Source organism: Squalius cephalus, assembly GCF_949319135.1.
Source record: "Squalius cephalus genome assembly, chromosome: 2".
Lineage (NCBI taxonomy): Eukaryota > Metazoa > Chordata > Actinopteri > Cypriniformes > Leuciscidae > Squalius > Squalius cephalus.
In genome coordinates, this window is record NC_137123.1 from 1,206,202 (window position 1) to 1,217,364 (window position 11,163).

Genomic DNA, 11,163 nt, shown 5'->3' on the forward strand with positions numbered 1-11,163 from the left:
ACTCGCTACTTGAGTAGTTTTTTCATTGGATACTTTTTTACTCTTACTCAAGTAACTATTAAGATTATTACTTTTACTTTTACTTTGAGTAAATATTTCTATAAGTACTTGTACTTTTACTTGAGTACAGTTTTTGGGTACTCTACCCACCTCTGGATAAAACCCAACCAATACCCAACCCTACTAATAACAAACAATCTAATATAACAAACACATATATACTAGCCTGGATGCCAGCCGAACTTAGCCCCGCCCACAAAAATTTTAGGTCGGGAAGTTCGGTCTGGACTCGTTCCGTTGAGGAGCTATCATGCCCGAACAAAAATTGTTCGGACCAATCAAATTGTCAGGGCGGGCTTTATACGATGATTGACAGATGAGCAACGGTAACGTAATCATCCACGTCATCAACGAGCGCTTGGGTTGAATTCAAATGACTGCCGCTGGAGAATTGAGATTTCACGAGTTCACGCTTAAAAATAAGTCAGATAGAATAAATGCATATTTGGCGTGCTGTCTGAGGAGAGGGCTCGGGCTCGGTATTCGGCCCGAACCCAATGTTAGGTGAGTTGACAGTGAATTAATATATGCTTCCTCTCATGCTGATAGGGTAGACATGGTAATTGTTTGATGACAAGTAGATTGGATTGATTATTTGAACGTGCTCCTCCCGAACTTTGTTTACGAAACATCATGTGTAGATTCCACCATCGCGTCTGTTATAGAAGATATCGACAGCGCATTAATTTTAAAAGAGGAACAGAGAACCGCGATCAAGGCATTTGTCGATCGGAAACATGAATGAAAAACATACGTCACTTACTCCGTTGCTCTGATTGGTTGTAGGTCTATCCAATTGAGTGCAGAGGCATTTTTTTTCCTGGTTCGGTTGAAACACGCCCCATAATCAAAGCTCAATGGACCAGTATCAGACTCACATTCTGACTAGAATCTGAGTTTGACGACGTCAGGCTACATATATACTATAATGAGAGTTTAATTCACACATAATCGTCCAGTTATGTTTATGTTTAACTAGCCAACATGAACTCTATATTCTCCATCAATAAGCTCAAGCTGAATAATGTGTCAAGTCTTCTATAAATCAGTGATTTTAACTGTGGATATTTTCACAAAGGTGGACAGATAAAGACCATCAGCAGTCTGGGGTGGACAGAAATGTTCATTATCAAACATAATAAATGAGTTTGACTATAAAGAACTGGACTGTTTTACTGCTTACAACACAACTGTCTACAGTTAATTGTGCTTGATTGTAATTGAGGGAGTGCTGGAATAGATCAAGTAATACTGAGTGAATTTGACTATTTCTGTCTTATTCCTCGTCTGCAGGAATATTAATAGAAAAGAAGATCACACTACAGCTAGAAAATTACAGAAAATGAATAGCAAATTACAGTTTAGAGATCGTGTGTGATCAGGAGCTTTTGAGAAATAATAGTAAATCAGTCTTAAAGCTGGGGTAGGTAAGAATGGTCTAAAAAACGTATTTTTCAAATTTGTTTAAACTTTATGTATATATCAATACATAATTAAAATGTAAGTATTCTGAAAAAGAAAGTATAAAAATCGAGTGTATGTAGACCTCTAACGACTGTTTTAAAGACAGCTCATTATTTCCATTCAGTCCACCTTCTCCCTTCTGGGGTCCTTCCAAAGCCACGCCCCCAAAACACATGAACGCACGACTCCGACAGCTGAGCTGGAAGACGCATTATTTACCTGAGACAAGCGGAGAGGAAGGAGCGCAGTGCATGTAGCATCATGTCAGAATCACATGTAATAAAAAAAATCTAACTTTATCATTATGAATATAAACAAGTAAGATGTATTTTAGTAGCCTACTCACTATCAAGCTATCTTATCGATATTGGTAAAGTTTAAAATATATATTTTTTGATTCGCTAACAAGCTAGTTATAACTATAAGGCAAAGCTAAAAACAGGCTGCATTGATACACGTTTTTCAATTTCCATTAGTTGCACTGTGATGAAGATGAATTTCGTGTAAGATTCATAACATATAACGTTAGGCCTACTAGCTGTTAAACATGTATTTTGTTATGTAAAGTTCCCCCCACAGCGGAGCCTGCCGTGAACGCGCAGGCTAGGAAACATGCAGGGTCTTTTGACACTGAGTCAATGGGCTCCGACGGGCTTGTTTATCGTCATCTGTCTTTTTCCGTTTACCTGTCTTTGTTGTATGAGCAGGTTCCACTCGAGAAATTGGTAGTTTTGGTTGTTTGTCCGCCATTAGCACAGCTGCTCGGCACACCGGCAATCTTGATTTTGAATGATGGTACGCGCTGTGCGAGAGAGGGGGGTGATCAGCGCGTACGCGAACTTGATTGACACTGCTAAGACACTCCTCCTGGCTCTGAAGGCATCTGATTGGTTCTTTACACTTGGACCGAGTGGCAGTGATTGGTCAGAGTTTTTACTGTCCTGCAGCTGCTACAGAGGTCTGATTGTTTTCATTCCTTTTTCTGAACACATAATGTATTGACTACTCTCAGGATGGAAGGACCATTTCACCCAGTATAAAAAAAAGTGTTTCTGAACAGGATTACCTACCCTAGCTTTAAGACCTATTCACAGAGACCTCACAACTCTGAAACTGAAGGAAAAATAGATTTAGCTCTAAACTAACTAAAATGAAGAATAATGTGTTTATAGTCTCTGCACAGGAGAGACTCTGTGTTGTTTCAAAACTAAGGAAAATATGTATTTATTGGTACTGGCCAAAACATGTTGTGAAATATCAGCATATGGAGTATCAGCACAAACCCAATATGGTGCATCTCTAGTGTTTAGTGATGTATGAAGAACAGAGGATTGAACTATTATTCAGTCTGGAGAAATCCTTCACTAAGACACAGTATATTTCACTCACCCGGTTGTGTGTGTATCACTGTTGGTTCTCTCAGGACGCTGTTTAATGTCACACAGAGACACTGGGGAGTTAGAATAATCAACCCCAAATCCAGCATAGAGGGGTTCAGTGAATGTGGTGTTGAGTGTGTGTAAGTGTGTGAGTGTGTGTGTGTCAGAGACGTTGTAGAAGGACAGAGTGCCGGCCGACACGTCCACATACACTCCTGCCCTCTAGGATGAAGAGACGACAGGAATATCAGTGTGTTTATTATTGTGATGGACAGAGAATCTGTTATCAGAGCAGATCAGACTCCAGGATTTGTCATTATATCCAAACACACAGTCATAAATGTCTCCTTTCCTGCTGATTCCTTTATATGTCACTGATATAACAGCATCATCTCCGCTCCATTCAGCCTCCCAGTAACAGCGTCCAGTCAGACTCTCTCCACACAGAACCTGATGAACATCATCAAATCTCTCTGGATGATCAGGATACGGCTGACGCTCAGACACACACTTCACTGTCCTGTTCTCCTCAGACAGAATGAGTCGAGTGTGTGCTGTGTTTGGATCCAGTGTGAGATCACAGGCATCTGAACACAAGAAGAGAAACATTTCACTAAATGACACAAATCAACAATAAATCACTAAATGATTGTGTGTGTAGACCTACATTTGTGTAATCCTGCTGTCATTCTGAACTCTCCACAATGATCCACACTATAAAACACAAACATGATTCACATTCATTTCTAAAAGAAACACAAGAAAGTGTGTGTGATTGTGTGTGTGTGTTAGGGCTGGTCCGAATACCATTTTTTGAGCTTCGAAGCTTCGGTAGTAATGAACATCGAATATTTGAAACTTCAGAGAGAGGGTGCTGAACATATTATTCTCTCTAATAAAGGCAGGAATCTCTATGTGTCTGTATATCCGTTTGCATTTTGATTATTTCGAGAACCGTTCATCCAATCGACTTCACAAGGGAGTGCAGTGTTGCATTTGGTGCAATATAGATGACACGCGAGACACAACACGTTCAGAATTAATAAACTTTTAGTAAACTACAGAACAGCGCGAGAGGGAAGCGGCGCACCTCACGCGTGCAGGGCTTATATGCTCCGAGAACGGACATTGCACTAGTGATTTAAAACGCACACACACAGATCTGTTAAATTAAGCACTACTTTTAAGCTAGTCTAATATTTTTCTGACTATCAAATTGCTGACACAGTAAAGGGTAGATTTAAATAAAGAAAAACGAAATTTAAATAAAGAAAAAACGAAATTTAAATAAAGAAAAATGAAATTTAAATAAAGAAAAAAACGAAATTTAAATAAAGAAAAACGAAATTAAGTTAGGCCCTAAATTAAAAACGAAATTAATTTAGATTGATAATAACGGGTAAAATGGCTAATACATTTTGTTTCTATTATTCTATTTTCCACAATGTAAAAGCAAGGTAGCTTAACCCAAAACACAACCTCAGGCATGCACTTCGGTCCATACACACTCTGCTGTTCTGCGCTCTAGCTCCCGGCGTCGGTTCTATTTCTAGCATGCACGCGTTTTCCGCGTGGCTCGAGAAGCGCTTGAGACGCATGTCTCACGTAGGCAACTCCAACCTGTTAACATGGGAGCCGAAATAAAAACGGACACGCCATGCAGCTGAGACGCTTACACCACGCAGCCAGTGCGTCGCCGGCCTTATTCAAGCACGAATGAGAACCGTTTCGAGGGGGGATCCCAGGTGTGAAAAAAGAATATTCAAATGTCAAATTTTCAAATCGAATACCAACCCACCGAACGAATATTCGAACATTCGAATATTTGGGTCCAGCCCTAGTGTCATAATTCACGAAGCGGAAGCAAATATGCAAGTACTCTTTTATTGAGGGTCACAAAAGACTCAAGGCACAATTCACGGGTGGGCTGGTGGCGCAGGGAATAGATGGTCAGCGTGAAGGTGAAGACAGGTGACGGTGAATCCAGTGAAGTGAAGTGAACATCCAACACGACGAACTCCACGAAAACACCGAACAGGAACAGGATCAGGAACAGGATCAGGACAGGACTGGAATGGTACACGACGACACACTGAACACACCAAAACAACGATCTGACAAAGGAAAGGAGAGTGCGATGAGTCTATATAGGCAAATGAATTGGCAGCAGCTGGTGAGGGGAATAAGATCAGCTGGCGCACTGATCAGCAGAAATGAGCAGCCACGCCCACTCACACACACCCACACACACAAAACAACAAATACACGAGACCTGAAGAAAGCAGTGAATTCATGAACCGTGACAGTACCCCCTCTCCTAGGAACGCCTCCTGGCGTCCCCAGACTCCCTTACCTGTCGATTGTAATCATCGATAAGGGAGTGATCCAGGATGTCTCTAGCAGGAACCCAACTTCTCTCCTCTGGACCGTAACCCTCCCAGTCCACCAAGTACTGGAATCCACGTCCCCTCCGCCTTGAGTCCAGAATACGATTAACCGAATACGTGGGTTCCCCTTCTACGAGACGCGGCGGGGGGGGAACCGGGACAGGCGGGTTAAAATGAGAACGAAACACGGGCTTTATTTTGGAAACATGGAAGGCGGAATGAATCCTCCTGTACACTGGAGGGAGTTTGAGGCGGACTGCCACCGGGCTAATGATCTTGGTGACAGTGAACGGGCCAATAAATTTGGGAGCTAGTTTATTAGAGACGGAACGGAGAGGAATGTTCTTGGTAGAAAGCCACACTTTTTGACCAACGACGTATACGGGAGGCCTAGACCGGTGGCGATCGGCTTTAGCCTTGGTGCGCGCTCCCGCTTGGAGTAGAGTCTCGCGGGCTCTAGTCCAAGTGCGACGGCACCTCTGGACAAAGGCGTGAGCGGAGGGAACCGCGACTTCAGATTCCAGACTAGGAAAAATTGGTGGCTGGTAACCTAGACTACACTCAAACGGAGATAGGCCCGTAGATGATACTGGTAACGAATTGTGGGCGTACTCCACCATTGACAGTTGTTGGCTCCATGAGGAAGGATTCTTGGAGACCAGACATCGCAACGTTCTCTCCAAATCCTGGTTGGCTCTCTCAGTTTGGCCATTGCTCTGGGGATGAAACCCTGAGGACAGACTAACCGTCGCACCCAGTAATCTACAAAACTCTTGCCAAAATTTGGACACAAATTGGGGTCCTCTGTCGGAAACCACGTCCGTCGGGAGGCCATGTAACCGAAAGACGTGGTTAACGACTGTCAACGCTGTCTCCTTGGCTGAGGGTAATTTGGGCAAGGGAATGAAATGGACCGCCTTCGAGAACCGGTCCACCACGGTCAAAACTACCGTGTTACCCTGAGAGGGTGGGAGGGCGGTGACAAAATCTAGTGCGATATGGGACCAGGGTCTCGAAGGGATCGGCAGCGGTTGAAGGAGCCCATCTGGGGGTCGATTGGAAGTCTTACCAGTGGCGCAAACTGAGCAAGCCAAAACAAAACTGTGAACGTCACGAGCCATACGTGGCCACCAAAATCGTTGCTTAACTAAAGATGTAGTGCGACTGACTCCTGGATGACAAGCCACATTGGAACAATGCCCCCACTGAATAACGTTGGACCGTAATTCCTCTGGCACAAATAAACGGTTCGGTGGACAACCGGGCGGAGGCGTTACCCCTTGTAAGGCCGTCCTGACCTTCGATTCGACCTCCCATGAGAGTGTGGAGATAATTAGGGTCTCCGGAAAAATGCACTCGGGAGTAGACGGGCGATCGGAATGGTCAAAAATACGTGACAAAGAATCGGGCTTGATGTTCTTGGAGCCCGGGCGGTACGAGAGAGTAAAGTCAAAACGTCCGAAAAAAAGTGCCCACCGAGCCTGCCTAGAGTTCAATCTTTTAGCGGTTCTAATGTATTCCAGATTCTTATGATCGGTCCAAACAATAAAAGGTACCCCCGACCCTTCTAACCAGTGACGCCACTCTTCCAATGCTAACTTGACTGCCAACAACTCTCTGTTACCAATATCATAATTACGTTCGGCAGGGGACAAACGATGAGACAAAAACGCGCAAGGATGCATTCTGTCGTCTGAAGAAGAACGTTGGGATAACACTGCACCTACCCCCACCTCTGACGCATCAACCTCCACCACGAACTGACGTGATGGATCAGGGGTAACTAAGATGGGGGCTGAAACAAAGCGGCCTTTCAGTTTGGCAAACGCAGCCTCAGCTGCGTCTGACCACCTGAACGTAGTTCTGGGGGAGGTCAAGGCGGTCAGAGGTGAGGCTAGTTGGCTGAAGATGCGAATGAACCGCCGGTAGAAATTGGCGAACCCCAGAAACCTCTGTAGGGCCTTACGGGAATCTGGACTTGGCCAATCCACCACAGCCTTAACCTTCTCAGGATCCATACGCATACCCTCAGACGACACAATGTACCCTAAGAAAGGAACAGACTGTGCATGAAAAGCGCATTTCTCCGCCTTGACAAAAAGCCCATTCTCTAGCAACCTCTGAAGCACTCGTCTGACGTGCTGAACGTGTTCCTGGAGAGACGAAGAAAAAATCAATATGTCATCCAGGTAGACATAAATGAACTGATCGACCATGTCTCTCAGCACATCATTGACGAGTGCCTGGAAGACCGCTGGGCTATTGGAGAGCCCAAAAGGCATAACCAAATATTCAAAGTGCCCCCTGGGGGTGTTAAAAGCGGTCTTCCATTCATCCCCCTTCCTGATGCGGACCAAATGATAAGCATTACGTAAGTCCAGTTTTGTGAAGATCGACGCTCCCTGCAACCTCTCGAAGGCTGAAGACATCAACGGTAAAGGATAAGTATTCTTTACCGTGATGTTATTCAACCCTCGGTAGTCAATGCAAGGTCGCAGAGAACCGTCCTTCTTCCCCACGAAAAAGAACCCCGCCCCCGCTGGAGAAGAGGAAGGTCGGATGAATTTGGATGCCAGAGAATCAGAAATATATTTCTCCATGGCCTCCCTCTCGGGAACAGACAGAGAGTAAAGCTTGCCCTTAGGCGGAGACGTACCTGGCAGTAGATCTATAGCACAGTCATAGGGACGATGCGGAGGGAGAGAAGCAGCCCGAGACTTACTGAACACTTCCTTCAGGTCCTGATACTCCGTGGGCACGTTAGACAAATCCACTGCCTCCTCCTGCAACGCAGAAACAACAACAGACGAACAAGCAGACACAAGACAGGACTCATGACATAAACTGCTCCACTCCAACACTGATCTCTGCTGCCAGTCAATCTTAGGGTTATGTTTGATGAGCCAGGGGTGACCGAGAACAATAGGTGCAAGGGGGGAGTCCAGAATGTAAAATGAAGTTGTCTCTGTGTGGTTTCCGGAAACTGTAAGTGTAATGGGTCCAGTGGTGAAAGAAATGGTAGGAAGAGCTTGACCGTTGAGAGCGTGGACTGCAATGGTGCGGGTGAGGGGTAACAGGGGAATCTGAATCTTGTGAGCGAATGTGTAGTCCATAAAGTTACCTTCTGCCCCGGAGTCCAAAAGTGCTTGACAGTCGTGAGTGTTGGCTGACCATCTAAGTCTTACCGGGAGGAGCGTAGATGTTGATGAGGTCTTCTCAGCGGAGATCCCACCCGACAGTAGCCTCAGATTTACTGCCGGGCTGGCCCTTTTACCGGGCAGTTGTAAGCGAAATGTCCAGCAGTTCCACAGTAAAGGCAAAGGCCCTGGGATCTCCGCCTTTCCTTCTCCTCCCGGGAAAGCCGAGCTCGCCCGACCTGCATGGGCTCGTGATCGTGAACGGGGCTGACCGCGTCCCCGCCGCTGGCTCGCGTGGTTTCAACTGCTGCAGAAGCCCGAGCTGGTATCTTCATACGTTCCACCCGGGAAAGTCGAGAATCTACGCGAAGCGCCAGATCAATAAGTCCATTGAGTGTAGTGGGTAAATCCAAGGCGTAGATTTCCTTCAGGACGCGGTCAGCCAGCCCATGCAGGAACATGTCCCACTGCGCCGCCTCGTTCCACTGACACTCAGCCGCCAAAGTCCGAAATTCAATGGCATAATCAGATACAGATTTACCACCCTGCTTCAGGTCCGCTAGGGTTCGTGCAGCTTCTCTTCCCGCGACCGCGCGGTCGAACACCATCTTCATTTCGGCGGCGAGTGTCTGGAACGAGGCACAGCATGGATCTTGGTTCTCCCACACCGCCGTCCCCCATAGAGCTGCCCTCCCAGTCAGTAGGGTGAGTACGAACGCCACTTTGCTTCCTTCGGTGGCAAATGTTCTGGGCTGCAGAGAAAAATGCATTGAACAGCGTGTAAGAAATGCTCTGCAGAAATTAGGCTCACCATTATATGGTTCAGGAACCGGTAAACGGGGTTCTGACTGGGAGACGCTCTGTGGTGGTACTGGGGGAGCGGCCGGTGTGGGTGGCGCAGTGGGAGCTCGTAGATGTTGTAACTGCTGGGTGAGCTCGGACACCTGCGCCACGAGTGCTTGAATAGCCCGACCCGACTCACTAGAACTCCTCTCCTGAGCCTCTATCCGAGCAACGGTGGATCTGATGAAATCATCCAGAGGAGAAGAGGATCCACTTGCTGCTTCCATCGCTTGGTCAGATCGTTCTGTCATAATTCACGAAGCGGAAGCAAATATGCAAGTACTCTTTTATTGAGGGTCACAAAAGACTCAAGGCACAATTCACGGGTGGGCTGGTGGCGCAGGGACTAGATGGTCAGCGTGAAGGTGAAGACAGGTGACGGTGAATCCAGTGAAGTGAAGTGAACATCCAACACGACGAACTCCACGAAAACACCGAACAGGAACAGGATCAGGAACAGGATCAGGACAGGACTGGAATGGTACACGACGACACACTGAACACACCAAAACAACGATCTGACAAAGGAAAGGAGAGTGCGATGAGTCTATATAGGCAAATGAATTGGCAGCAGCTGGTGAGGGGAATAAGATCAGCTGGCGCGCTGATCAGCAGAAATGAGCAGCCACGCCCACTCACACACACCCACACACACAAAACAACAAATACACGAGACCTGAAGAAAGCAGTGAATTCATGAACCGTGACACCTAGTGTGTGTGCGCATCATCCTCCCTTTGAACGCAAGAGTGTGTGTGTGTGTGTGTGTGTGTGTGTGTGTGTGTGTGTGTGTGTGTGCATCATCCTCCCTTTGAATGTTGTAATGAAATGTTAGATTTAAAACATTAATCTCATAACATTATTTATGCAATTGTAATTGCAGTGTAAATGCATCCATGGCTCCTCTGCATCTCGTGCTACGAGAACTCGCGAGACTGAAATGTGACGAGATTTCTCGTCAAGTGAAAAGCTGTCTCGTGGTCTCGCCATGACGGAGCGTGAGGGTGAAATGAGCACAGAATAGTACATTCACACATAAATACAGGCCTCCACTGTTTTTATCTAAATAAACACCATTGTAAACGTCTGCTCTGCTCATCCAGCACGAATTACAGTCGCACACAGTGCAGCACGAACCATAGTTCACTGATCGCGGGACGATGGCGGAGGATTTGTTGCGCAACAGAGCCTAAAACGTCTGATAAATGTCTTATCTTGTAGAATGCGCGCTCAGCACTGCCGCTACAGAGTACGTGCGATCGCCAATCCCAAAGTGAAAGTAAAACACAAGCTTCCTGATGCGTGCAAATTAGGCTGCATACATACAACAGCCTATCTCAAAATATCAAACCTATCTCAGAAAATAAACCTATATCTAAAATATCTATCTAGTCAGTTGGGTTTGTGGCAAAACATCATACAGTGCTTGTATATTGTTGTCTTTCAATGCTGTTTTATGGTGCTTAATTTAACCCCTTTTTTTGGGTCTTAAATATAGATCTTCTACCTTATTTTAGTTATTCTCAGGTTAGGTAAAGTAAGTCAAATCTGTCCTAAAATAGTAAGCATTTGAATTTCCATACTTACAATATTTAAATCACAGAAGACTTCTCCGTGGCAGTTCAGCTCAATCTTTTGTAAAACAGAGACTTATGGCAGGTCAGCTTCTTAATTTATATTATATATATTTTTTATTAAATACAGGTTAACTAGTTTACATAAACGGTACTAATATATAAAATAAAAATCAGGGATGCAAACACATGTATGGTCAAAAAAGAGAGAGGTTATCGAAGCCCTCGCCCCACGGCAAATATCCAGATACTTACATAATTGTGATGAATTTAATCCTTTGTAAGTTATCATTTTGCAGTGTAAGATTACCGTTAACAC

The 11,163-nt window shown here is 45.3% G+C and overlaps 1 pseudogene across 1 annotated transcript in view; it reads right to left on the bottom strand.

Moving 5' to 3' along the window:
• Positions 1-2,691: 2,691 nt before the first annotated feature.
• Positions 2,692-11,163, bottom strand: part of LOC307154376 (NLR family CARD domain-containing protein 3-like) — a 60,548-nt pseudogene continuing 52,076 nt past the window's right edge. Inside the window, exons 9-10 of the transcript XR_013824039.1 lie at positions 3,571-3,617; positions 2,692-3,490 (exon numbers count right to left, since the gene is read on the bottom strand). The product of XR_013824039.1 is annotated as an NLR family CARD domain-containing protein 3-like (transcript). The remainder of the gene's footprint in view (positions 3,491-3,570; positions 3,618-11,163) is intronic.